Genomic DNA, 14,036 nt, shown 5'->3' on the forward strand with positions numbered 1-14,036 from the left:
ATTGGTATGGAATAAGGTCTTGTCATTGTGTGCCTGCGTGAAGGTGAATGCAATCCATGCAGACTTAGTTCTGTGAACTCTAAAAATCGGAGACAGGTCTCAGTCAATTTAGGAAGTTTATTTTGCCAAATTAAGGATGTGACCTCCGACATAGCCTCAGGAGGTCCTGACAACATGTGCCCAAGGTGGGTGGGGTACAGCTTGGTTTTATGTTACATTCTATATTAAATTTTATAATGCATTCTAGTGAGACATGAGACATCAATCAACATATGTAAGATGTACTTTGGTTTTGTCCAGAAAGGCGGGACAACTTGAAGCAGGCTTCCAGGTCATAGGTAGGTAAGAGACAATGTTTTTGAGTTTCTGATTAGCCTTTCCAAAGGAAGCAATCAGATATACATTTATCTCAGTGAGCAGAGGGATGACTAAGTTCTGTCTGTCCTTTGTCCCCAAGGAATTTCCTTTTGGGCAAATTGTGAGGGAGGTGTATAGCTTTTTTTAGTAGTTATCTTTTTTAGGAATAGAATGGGAGGCAGGTTTGCCCTCAGGAGTTCTTAGCTTGATTTTCCCCTTTGGCTTAGTGATGTGGGATCCCGAGATTTATTTTTCCAACAGCAGTGACTGGAGCTGGATTCAAATGTCCTGGAGACAGGTGAGGCCAAGAGAATCTGAAGTGGGGCGTATGATGAGAAATAAAGAAAGAGAATGTTCTCAAAACAAGGAGCAGCATTTTAGAGATACAAATATGGGAGAAAGCACTATTATTTTAGTGAGATGCAAGAATAGCAATTCGTTTCTAACGAAGGAGTCCTACTATATGAACTCTTGTAAATGTATTTTTACTTCTGTGAGCCTTTTTTGCAATCTCTAGAATTTAGGGTTAGAAACACATGAATTTGAATTCCTAACATTGGGAATAATTAGAAGTAGAGGAACAGGCTACTGGGAGAGCGTAAAAGAGGTTTGTACGTGTAGATGTTTTTTGCTTGATAGTTTGGGAGAGATAAAGACAAGGCAAAGAAAAGGCTTTAGAATGGTCCATCTCAGCATCGCTGCCAGGAGCGGTGCTGAATTATGTGTCACAATGCCTTGCTTTGTTCCAATGGGTTCTCAAAGTTATTGCTGGCAGAATTTTACATTTGAGAAGTTTGAGAAATACCCCGGGTACTGTTAATGGCTTCCTTTTTCAAGTTCACTGAGCTGGGCAGAATAAATAGAAATCACCCAAAGACATTGCAAACCAGATCAAGCCTCCCATCAAGAACAGTTAGGAAAGCTGTTCAAAATATTTTTAAAATATCTGTTTGGAAGCATTGGAGAACTACCAAGATAGAAAAGAACTTAGGGGTCAGGATTCTGGAGAAGGGAGAATTCCATAGAGGTGAGACAAACATCTGGCACCACTGAGGTGTTCCTAGTTTCAAAGTCCAACCTGAGAAAATGAGAAGTTGAGCAGAACTTTTGGAAGTCTCTCTGGGCAGAGTAAACAATAACTGTGGTTCAGAGCTCATCAATGAGAAGGAGTTCTAGTAAACATCCCAGACTTTCTTTCTTTCTTTCTTTCTTTTTTTTTTTTTTTGAGACCGTGTCTTGCCCTGTCACCCAGGCTGGAATGCAATGGCATGATCTCAGCTCACTGCAACCTCTGCCTCTCGGGTTCAAGTGATTCTCCTACTGCAGCCTCCTGAGTAGCTGGTAAACATCCCAGACTTACAATTGGGATTCCTAAAGGGCTATATCCTAGGAGTAAGGATGAGCCAAAATCGACTAACTCTCAAAGACTGAAATTTGGTTTGAAGCAACTTGATTTTAGATTTATTCTGGTGCCATGCCCCTACCTTAACCTTTCCTATAAATAAGAATAAGTCCTCTCTGGGTGATGATAATATTGTCCAGTACCTCAAATTATTGCTATAATTTTTCATACACAATGTCTAGCATGTAATGAAAAATAAGCACGCAAAAAAAAGACAAGACTGCCAAAAATTCAGTTAGAAGACAGACAGTAGAAAAAGACCTATGGAAGATCCAGATATTGGAGAAATCATACACATAATTTAAGATAACTTTGATTAATGTGTTCTAGAAATTAAATTACAAGATGCAGAATTTCAGGAGAGAACTAGAGACTATAAAAAAAGAATCAAATGAAGACTCTAGAACTGAAAAATGCAATAAATGAAATTAATAATTCAATAGATGGGTTTAACAGTTGATTAGAAGCAGTTGAAGAGAGAATAAAAGAAATAAAATACTAGAAGAAAATATCTAGGCTGAAATATGGTGAGATAAGGAATATAAAGTACATATAAGAGCATAAGAGATATTTGTGGCTCATGCCTGTAAATCCCAGCACTTTGGGAGGCTGAGTCAGGTGAATCACTTGAATCTAGGAGTTTGAGACCAGCCTGGGCAACATAACTCCATCTCTACAAAAAATACAAAAATCAGCCAGGCATGGTGACACACACCTGTAGTCCCAGCTACTTGGGAGGCTGAGGTGGGAGGATCACTTGAGCCGGAGTGAAGGTTGCAGTGAGCTGAGATCATGCCACTGTACTCCAGCCCAGGTGACAGGGTGAGACCTTGTCCAAAAAAAAAGTCTAGTATCTTCTACCTAGAAAAAAAAGATGTTTGAAACAAGGTGAAAACATCTAACATGTGTAACTGGAGTTTCAGAATGAGAAGAGAGAGAATGGAGCACAGGCTGAAGAAATATTTAGAGAAATAATAGCTAAGAATTTCCCCATACTGTCAAGAGATGTTGATCCATAGATTCAAGAAGTGCTAGTTCAACCTCAACAGGGATAAATACAAAGGAATCTACTCCTAGGCAGATTACAGTAAAGCTGCTGAAAACAAAAGCAACAATTAGACTGAGTTAAATTTTCTTCTTTTTTTTTTTTGAGACAGAGTCTTGCTGTGTCGCCCAGGCTGGAGTACAGTGGCGCGATCTCGGCTCACTGCAACCTCCACCTCCCTGGTTCAAGCAATTCCCTTGCCTCAGCCTCCTGAGTAGCTGGAATTACAGGCATGTGCCACCATGCCTGGCTAATTTTTTTGTATTTTTAGTAGAGACGGAGTTTCACCATGTTGGCCAGACTGATCTCAAACTCCTGACCTCAGGCAATCCACCCGTCTGGGCCTCTCAAAATGCTGGGATTACAGGCATAAGCCACCGCACCTGGCCCAACTGAGTTAAATTTTCAATAAAAACTATGAAAGCTAAAAGACAGTGAATTTTAACTTAAAAGCACTTAAAGACAATAAGTAACAACCAAGAATTCTACACCCAGTGACACTATCCTTCAGGAATGAAACAAAAATACAGTTTCAGAGAAAAAAAACCTGAGAGAATTTATCCCTAGAAGAATCACAGTAAAGAAAATACTGAAGAGAGTTATGGAGAAGGAAATGATTTCAGATGGAAGCATAATAATTAAGGAAGAAATAAAGAGCAATGGAAAGGGTAACACTCCAATAGTATTTTGTGGATTAAAATTTATAGAAAATTTAAATATATATGACAATAATTTTACCAAAAAAAAAGAGTGTGGTCAATAGATATAAAGTTCTAAGTTCTTTGCATTGTCCAAATATGGTAAAAGTACTAATTTTTATTATACTTTAAAAAGTTAAGATGCATGCTGTAATCTAGAGTAGCCATTGAAAGAACAGTAAGAGAAGATATAACTTGTAAGCTAATAGATAAAGAAAACAGGATTTGAAAAATTCAAAAGAAGGCAAGAAGGAGAGAAAAAGAAATACAGAATATAGAAACAATAAGTAAGATAGATTTTAAGCCTGAATATGTCAGTAATTACATTAAACATAGATGGACTAAAAAGTCCAATTAAAGAGGAAGATTGTCACACTGGATTTAAAGAACACATACACAACTATATGTTGATTATAATAAACACAGCTTAAATATAAGGACACAGAAAGGTTGAAAGCAAAATAATGAAAAAATATATAGATACAACACAAATTCAAAACAAAAGAAAGCAGATGTAGCATAAATACTTTAATGTATAAAGCAAGATAAGAAGTGAATGGCCAGCCTGGGCAACATAGTAGAACCCCATCTCTATGAAAAAAATTTAAAAATTAGCTGGGTGTGGTGGCACATGCCTGTAGTCTCAGCTACTAGGGAGGCTGAGGTGGGAGGATCACTTGAGCCCAGGAGGTGGAAGTTGCAATGAGCTGAGATCACACGGCTGTACTCCAGCCTAGGCAACAGACTGAGAGCCTGTCTCAAAAAAATAAAATAAAGTAAAATAAAATAAAATAAAATGGAATAAACAGAAATGTTTCATAATAATAATGGGGTCAGCTCACCAAGAAAATACAACAATATAAAATTTGTATGTACCTAATAACAAGACATCAGTATATAGAAAGCAAAAAAAAAAAAGACATAACTAAAATAAGAAATAGAGAGATCCTTGATTAGAGTAGTAGATTAGATTTCAACATCTCTTGTTAACTAGAAAACTATCAGACAAAAAAATCAGTAGGGATATAAATGATTTGAATGATGCAATAAATGTTACTGAAATGTTACATATAGAACACTGCAACAATTGTTGAATATACATTCTTTTCAAGTACACATGGAACATTTACTAAAACTGACTATATGTTGGATCATAAAGCAACTCAACAAATTTAAAATGATTAAAATCAAACAGAGTGTGTTCTCTGGCCACACTTAAATTAATTTAGAAATCAATAATAGGCCGGGCGCGGTGGCTCAAGCCTGTAATCCCAGCACTTTGGGAGGCTGAGACGGGTGGATCACGAGGTCTGGAGATCCAGACCAACCTGGCTAACAGGGTGAAACCCCGTCTCTACTAAAAAATACAAAAAACTAGCCGGGCGAGGTGGCGGACGCCTGTAGTCCCAGCCACTTGGGAGGCTGAGGCAGGAGAATGGCGTAAACCCGGAAGGCGGAGCTTGCAGTGAGCTGAGATCCGGCCACTGCACTCCAGCCTGGGCGGCAGAGCCAGACTCTGTCTAAAAAAAAAAAAAAAAAAAAAAGAAATCAATAATAAAAAAGGTAAGTAGAATATCTCTGAACGTTTGGAAATTAGCAACATACTTCTAAATACCTAATGGATTAAAGAAATCACAATATACATGAAAAGACATTTTGGACTAAATAATGTTAAGAATAGCTAAGCTTACAAGATGCAACAAAAGCTGCCGTTAGAGGAAAATTTATAGGCTTAAAATTGAAAACGTATCAATTGAACCACAGAATATGTATAGAAATAATGACATAGAAAAAAGAAAGCCTGAAAATAGTGATGTAAGTATCCATCTCAAGAAATTAGAAAAAAAAAATACACACACATACACAGTAAATTAAACACAGAAAGTAGAAAGAAAGGAAATGATAAAGATAGGAGTAGATGTCCTGTGAGTTAAACAAAAAATGAAAATAAAAATAAAGATAAGAATAGAAACAAATAAAATATAAAACAGGTTTATAGTAGAGACTCAATAAAGGCACAAATTGGTATTTTGGAAAGACTGATAAAATAGAAAAACAGATAAAACTAATCTAGAATAAAAGAGAGGAGGCACAAATAAAGTCAGAACCAGAAAGGGGACATAGCTATAGATGCTATTTAAGAGTAGTAAGAATTGGCCGGGCGCGGTGGCTCAAGCCTGTAATCCCAGCACTTTGGGAGGCCGAGACGGGTGGATCATGAGGTCAGGAGATCGAGACCATCCTGGCTAACAGGGTGAAACCCCGTCTCTACTAAAAAATACAAAAAACTAGCCGGGCGAGTTGGCGGGCGCCTGTAGTCCCAGCTACTTGGGAGGCTGAGGCAGGAGAATGGCGTAAACCCGGGAGGCAGTGAGCTGAGATCCGGCCACTGCACTCCAGCCTGGGTGACAGAGCGAGACTCCATCTCAAAAAAAAAAAAAAAAAAGTAGTAAGCATTATAGATGTTTGGGTTTTATTCCCAGAGTTACATATTGAATTGGTGTGGGATACAGCCTGGGCATAGAGATTTTCAAGAGGTCCTTGGAAATCTAATGTGCAGCTGATTTTGAGAACATCAGCTATAGGGTGATCTGGTTGGGCCATTGTTGGAAAATCCCTGATGTTGGTATATTTGGTTTTTTTTTACTTTTCTCTTAAGCTGTTCAGATTCCCCTGTGAAAAACCTTCCATTTTCCTGCCTAGAGGATATAACCCTGGTTAATAACTTTCTGATAACTGAGCAGAGGAGGAGGACTGAGGGGTCTTAACATTTAACAAATAAGTATTCCCTTTATCCTGTTTTCAGAACAATAACCTTTAATCTCAACTGTATCTGATCCCAAACTAGAGGCCCTGTTTTACTTTCTTCATAGAATAGGCCTAAGTCTTTCACTGGAGCAGGAGAGGGGCCAACACAAGGCCTCACACTATGGAGAAAGGGGATAGATACTTTCGCTGTTTCTTTTTTGTTTAAAAAAATTATGTTTGATTCAAGGGGTGGGTATATGTCAGGTTTGTTACATGGACATATTGCACAATGCAAGGTTTGGGCTTCTATTGATCTATGGATAGCAAGCATAGTACCCAATAGGAAGTTTTTCAGCCCTTGCCCCTCCTGCCTACCTCCCCACTTTTGGAGTTCCCAATGTCTATTGTTCCCATCTTTACATCCATGTGTACCCAACGTTTAGCTTTCGCTTATAAGTGAGAACATTCAATATTTGGTTTTCTGTTTTTGTGTTAATTCACTTAGGATAATAGCTTACCGTTGCATTCAGGGTGCTGCAAGGACATGATTTTGTTCTTTTTTATTGCTGCATAGTATTCCATGGTGTATATATACCACATTTTTGTTATCTAGTCCCCTGTTGATGGGCACCTAGGTTGATTCCATGACTTTGCTATTCTTTGCAATTATTATTATAGCACACCCTTCAGTTTAGTCAGGCCTCCTCCTCCCCCTTGCTCTCTTCATCCTCCTTTTTTGTTCTTCATAGACTTTATTTTTTAGAGCAGTTTTTGATTCACAGCAAAACTGAGCAAAAGGCACAGAGATTTCCTGTGGGAAACCCCATTCCCCCCTACATGCATAGCATACCCCCTATTATCATCCCCCACCAGAGTAACACATTGGTTATAATTAATGAACCTACACTGACACATCATTATCACCCAAAGTCCATAGTTTACATCAGGGATCACTTTGGTGTTGTACATTCTGTGGGTTTGGGTTTGGACAGATGTATAATTACATATTTTACCATTACATTATCAAACAAAGTAATTTCACTGCCCTAAAAATCCTTTGTGCTCCATGGATTTATCTCTCCCTCCTAACAACCTCCAGCAACCACTGACCTTTTTACTGTCTCCATAGTTTTGCCTTTTCCAGAATGCTATAGATTTGGAATTATACAGAATGTAGACTTTTCAGATTGGCTTCTTTCACTTAGTAATATGCATTTGAGTTGACTTCATGTCTTTTCATGGCTTAATAGCTTATTTCTTTTTTAGTGTTGAATAATATTGCCTTGTCTGGATGTATCACAGCTTATTTATCCATTTATTTATCTACTGATAGACGTATCCACTTATTTATCTACTGACAGATATATTGGTTGCTTCCAAATATTGGCAATTATGAAAAAAGCTGCTACAAACATCTGTGTGCAGGTGTCTTAGTCTGTTTTCTGCTGCTACAACAGACTACTACAGACTGGGTAACTTACAAACAATAGAATTTTATTTGGCTCATGATCCTGGAAGCTAGAAAGTTCAAGAACACGGCATTGGCATCTGGTGAGGTTCTCAGGGCTGCATCATCTTATGGTGGAAGGTGAAAGGGCAGGAAGGCACACACAAGAGTGAGAGAGAAAGGTGGCCAAACTCATTCTTTTTATTTTATTTTTTATTTTCATTTTTTTAGAGACAGGGGTTTGCTCTGTCACCCAGGCTGGGGTGTAGTGGCATAATCATAGCTCACTGTAACCTTAATGCCTGGGCTTAGGTGATCCTCCTGCCTCAGCTTCCTGAGTAGCTGGGACTAAAGGCACATGCCACCACTTTTGCCAATTTTTTTTTTCTTTTTTTTTGTAGAGACAGGGTTATATTGCCCAGGCTGGTCTTGAGCTCCTGGCCTCAAGCAATTCCTCACTTTTTGGCCTCCCAAAGTGCTGAGTTTACAACCACGCACCACTGCATCTGGCCAAAATCATTCTTTTATCAGGAACCCACTCCCATGATAACTAACCCATTCCTGAGATAATGGCATCCATTCATAAGAATCACCTCTTAAAGCTCTCACCTCTCAACACTGGTGCATTGGCGAGAAAATTTCCAACACATGAACTTTTGGGACATATTTATACCATAGAACAGATTTTCGTGTGGACGTAAGTTTTCAGTTCATTTGGGTAAACACCAAACAGTGTGAGCGCTGGATTGTGTGTTAAAAATATGTTTGGTTTTTCAGGAAACCACCACACTGTTTCCAAAGTGACTACACTATTTTGCATTCCTGCCTGCAATGGATGCAAGTTCCTGTTGCTCCACATCCTTGTCAGTATTTGGTATTGTCCGTGTTCTTGATTTTGGCCATTCTAATAGAGGTAGAGTGGTATCTTGTTTTAATTTGCATTTCCCTGATGATGTGACCAGCAGCATCTTTTCATATTCTTATTTGCCATTTGTGTATCTTCTTTGGTAAGATGTCTGTTGAGGTCGTTGGCCCCTTTTATATTTCTTTGTTTTCAATGGACATGTAATAATTGTACATATTGGCCGGGTGCGGTGGCTGACGCCTGTAATCCCAGCACTTTGGGAGGCCGAGACAGGTGGATAACGAGGTCAGGAGATTGAGACCATCCTGGTTAACATGGTGAAACCCCGTTTCTACTAAAAATAAAAAAAAATTAGCCAGGCGTGGTGGCGGGCGCCTGTAGTCCCAGCTACTCCAGAGGCTGAGGCAGGAGAGTCGTGTGAACCCGGGAGGCAGAGCTTGCAGTGAGCCGAGATAGCGCCACTGCACCCCAGCCTGGCGACAGAGCAAGACTTCATCTGGAAAAAAAAAAAATTGTACATATTAATGAGGTACATGTGAGATTTCAATACATGTTTACAATGTGTAATGATCAAATGAGGGTCTAGTTTTTAACTGGGTTGTTTACTTTTTTATTACTTAATTTTGATAGTTCTTTGTATACTTTGGATAACAGTCCTTCAGATATGTCTTCTGTAAATATTTTCTCCTAGTGTGGTTTCTGTCTTTATTCTCTTGACAGTGTCTTTCTTTTTTTTTTTTTTTTTTTTTTTTTTGAGACGGAGTCTCGCTCTGTCGCCCAGGCTGGAGTGCTGTGGCCGGATCTCAGCTCACTGCAAGCTCTCCGCCTCCCGGGTTCCGCCATTCTCCTGCCTCAGCCTCCAGTGGCTGGACTACAGGCGCCAGCCACCCTCGCCCGGTTTTTGTTTTAGTAGAGGCGGGGTTTCACCGTGTTAGCCAGGATGGTCTCGATCTCCTGACCACCATTGATCCACCCGTCACGGCCTCCCAAAGTGCTGGGATTACAGGCTTGAGCCACCGCGCCCGGCCTCGACAGTGTCTTTCACAGAGTAGACGCTTTTAATTTTAACAGAAGTCCAGCTTATTAATTCTTTCTTTCAAGGATTGTGCCTTTGATTTTTTTTTTTTTTTTTTTTTTTTTTGAGGCGGGTCTCGCTCTGCTACCCAGGCTGGGGTGCAGTGGCGAGGTCTCAGCTGCAGCCAGCCTCCCGGGTTCACTCCATTCTCCTGCCTCAGCTTCCTGAGTAGCTGGGACTACAGGTGCTACCACCACGCCCGGCTAATTTTTTGTATTTTTAGTAGAGACGGGGTTTCACCGTGTTCACCAGGATGGTCTCGAGTTCCTGACCTCGTGATCTGCCAGTCTCAGTCTCCCAAAGTGGTGGAATTACAGGCGTGAGCCACTGTGCCCGGTATTTTTTTTTTTTGAGACACATTCTTGCTCTGTTGCCCAGACCAGAGGGAAATGGTGCAATCTCGGCTCACTGCAACCTCTGCCTTCTGGGTTCAAGTGATTCTACTGCCTCAGCCTCCTGAGTAGCTGGGACTGCAGGCACGCGCCACCACATCCAGCTAATTTTTGTATTTTTTGTAGAGATGGGGTTTCACCCTATTGGCCAGGCTGGTCTCAAACTCCTGACCTCGTGATCCGCCCACCTCAGCCTCCCAAAGTGCTGTGATTGGGATTACAGGTATAATTACAGGCCTGGCCTGATGTATCTTAAAAGCCATTGCCAAACCCTAGGTCATCTAGATGTTCTCCTATGTTATCATCTAGGAGTATTACAGTTTTAAAAGTTTTTGTAGCTTTGCATTTTGTGTTTAGGTTTATGGTCCATTTTGAGTTAATTTTTGTTAAGTCTGTGTCTAGATTCTTTTCTTTGTGTGTGTGTATGTGTGTTGTCGTCCGTTTACTCCAGTATCATTTGTTGAAAAGGCTATCTTTTCCCCATTGTATTGCCTTTGCTTCTTTGTCAAAGATCAATTGAATATATTTATATGGGCCTATTTCTGGGTTTTCTACTCTGTTCCACTGATGTATTTGCCTTTTTTTTTTTTTTCTGATATCACACCTCTTAATTAAAGTATTATGGGCATGGTGGCCCATACCTATAATCCCAGCACTTTGGGATACTGAGGCAGGTGGATCACCCGAGGTCAGGAGTTTGAGAACAGCCTGGCCAACATGGTGAAACCTCATCTGTACTAAAAATACAAAAATTAGCTGGGCCTGGTGGTGCACACCTGTAATCCCACCTACTTGGGAGGCCGAGGCAGGAGAATCACTTGAACTGGGGAGGCGGAGGTTGCAATGAGCTGAGATCACGCCATTACACTCCAGCCTGGGGGACAGAGCAAGACTCCATTTCAAAAAAAACAAAAGTATTATGGGAAGTCTTGAAGTCTGGTAATATCAGTTACCCAACTTTTTACTTCTCCTTCAATATTATGTTAGCTATTCTGGTTCTTTTGCCTCTCTGTAAAATTTTAGAATCAGTTTGCCAATATCCACAAAATAACTTGTTGAGATTTTAATTGACATTTCATTGACTCTGTAGATAAAGGTTGCTTTCATTTTTGAATGTTGGGCTTTTACTCAGCTACCTTTTTTTTTTTTTTTTGAGACAGGGTCTCACTTTGTCACTCAGGCTGGAGTGCCATGGCACAATCTCTGGGGGCCTCCACCTCCTGGGCTCAAGCGATTCTCCCACCTCAGCCCTCCAAATAGCTGGAACTACAGGCATATGCCACCACATCTGGCTATTTTTTATTTTTTGCATTTTTGGTAGAGACGGGGTTTCACCATGTTGCCCAGGCACGTCTCAAATGCCTGAGCTCAAGTGATCCTCCTGCCTTGGCCTCCCAAAGTACCACGATTACAGGCGTGAGTCACCACACCTGGTCTCAGATACCTAATTTAATTATCGTATTAGTTATAGTAATTTTTAATGGATTCTTTTGGTGTTTCTGTGTAGACAATATTGTCCAGAAGTAGTGATTATTTTGTCTCTTCCCATTTCACTTTCACTCTGTTTCGGTCTTATGTCATTGTCTGTGATCAACAGTAAAACTTAGCAGTGATTTCCTTGTCTTGTTCACTCCATTTATTTAGCAGAATTTATTGAACTCCCATTATGTATTAGGCATAGTTTTACCTGCTGAGGATACAGCTATGAAAAAATAGTCAAAGCACCTGCCCTGATGAAAACTGTACTTTGGTTTGGAGAAGGAAAAGACAGAAAAAAATAAATGAACGTATAATTTCAGGTAGCATAACAAAGAAAAATCAAGCAGAAGAAGGAGAAAGACAGTTGTATTCATTCATTTTGTGTTGCTATAAAGGAACTTTAACCTGAGGTTGAGTAATTTATCAAGAAAAGAGGTTTATTTGGCTCATGGTTCTGCAGGCTATATAAGAAGCATGCCATCAGCATCAGATTCTGGTGACGGCTTCAGGAAGCTTCCACTCATAGCAGAAGGTGAAGCGGGGGCAGGCCTGTCACATGGTGAGACAGGGAGCAAGAGTAAGAGGAGGAGGTGCCACGCTCTTTTAAACATCCAGCTTTCATGAGAACTAAGAGAGTGAGAACTCGGTCATCACTGAGGGGATGGACCCCAGCCATTCATGAAGGATCTGCCCCCACGACCCAAACACCTCCCACCAGGCCCTGACTTCAACTTTGGGGATCCAATTTTAACATGAGATTTGAAGGGGACAAATATCCAAACTATATCAACATTATATCCATTTTCTTCCTTAAAAAATAGCTTTATGGAGATATGATTTACACTCCATAAAATTTATCAGTTTAAAGTACACAATTCAATATTAACATAGTTGTGCAACCATCACTCATAATCTAGACTCAGAATATTTTCATCAACCCCCCAAGAAACCCCATACCCTTAGAGATCATTCTCTGTTCCCATCAAACCAACCTTTCCCCAGTCCTCAGCAACCACTAATATAGTTTGTGTCACTATAGATTTGTCTATTCTGAATGTTTCATATAAATAAAATTACACAAGGTGAGGTTTTTGTTTGTTTGTTTTTTGTTTGTTTTTTGAGACAGAGTCTTGCTTTGTTGACCAGGCTGGAGTGCAATGGCGCAATCTTGGCTCACTGAAACCTCTACCTCCCAGGTTCAAGCAATCTTCCCATGTCAGCCTCCTGAGTAGCTGGCACCACAGGTGTGTGCCACCACACTTGACTAATTTTTGTATTTTTAGTAGAGACAGGGTTTCACCACGTTGGCCAGGCTGGTCTTAAACACTTGACCTCAGGTGATCCACTCGCCTCAGCCTCCCAAAGTGCTGGCATTACAGGCGCTAGCCACTGTGCCCTGCCTTTTTGCTTGTTTTTGACACAGGGTCTTGCTCTGTCACCCAGACTGGAGGGCAGTGGTGCAATATCAGCTCATTGCAATCTCAGCTTCCCCCAGCTCAAGCACTCCTCTCTCCTCAGCCTCCCAAGTAGCTGGAACTACAGGTGCAGGCCACCACACCTGGCTAATCTTTGTATTTTTTGTAGGGACAGTGTTTCGCCATGTTGCCCAGATTGGTCTTGAACTCCCACACCCAAGTGATCCACCTGCCTTGGTGGATTTATAATCCCAAAGTGTTGGGATTACAGGCGTGAGCCACTACACCTGGCTCTATGTTAGTATTTCATTCCTTTGTAATACTTAATAGTATTCCATCATGTAGATATGCCAAATTTTGTTTAGTCTTTCATCTGTTCATGGAACTTGGGGTCGTTTCTACTTTTTGGCTATTATGAATAATGCTGCTATGAATATTTGTGTATGACTTTTTGCATAGACATGTTTTTATTTCTCTTGGAGTAGATAGCTAGGAGTAGAATTTTACAGTCATATGATACTTCTATGTTTAGCATTTTGAGGCCGGGTGCGGTGGCTCACACCTGTAATCCCAGCACTTTGGGAGGCTGAGGTGGGTGGATCACTTGAGGTCAGGAGTTCGAGGCCAGCCTGGCCAACATGATGAAACCCCATCTCTACTGAAAATATAAAAATTAGGCCAGGCACCGTCACTCACACCTGTAATGCCAGCACTTTGGGAAGCTAAGGCAGGCAGATCACGAGGTGAGGAGTTCGAGACCAGCCTCACCAACATAGTGAAACCCCGTCTCTACTAAAAATACAAAAATTAGCTGGGCGTGGTGGCACGTGCCTGTAGTCCCAGCTACTTGGGAGTCTGAGGCAGGAGAATCACTTGAACCTGGGAGGTGGAGGTTGTAGTGAGCGGAGGTCGCGCCATTGCACACCAGCCTGGTGACAGTGGGAAATTCTGTCTCAAAAAAAAAAAAAAAAAAAATTAGCTGGGCATGGTGGTGTGTGCCTGTAATCCCAGCTACTCGGGAGGCTGAGACTCAAGAATCACTTGAACCCAGGAGGTGGAGGTTGCGGTGAGCTGAGATCACGCCACTGCACTCCAGCCTAGGCGACAGAGTGA

Source organism: Papio anubis, chromosome 1 (genome assembly GCF_008728515.1).
Source record: "Papio anubis isolate 15944 chromosome 1, Panubis1.0, whole genome shotgun sequence".
Taxonomy (NCBI): domain Eukaryota; kingdom Metazoa; phylum Chordata; class Mammalia; order Primates; family Cercopithecidae; genus Papio; species Papio anubis.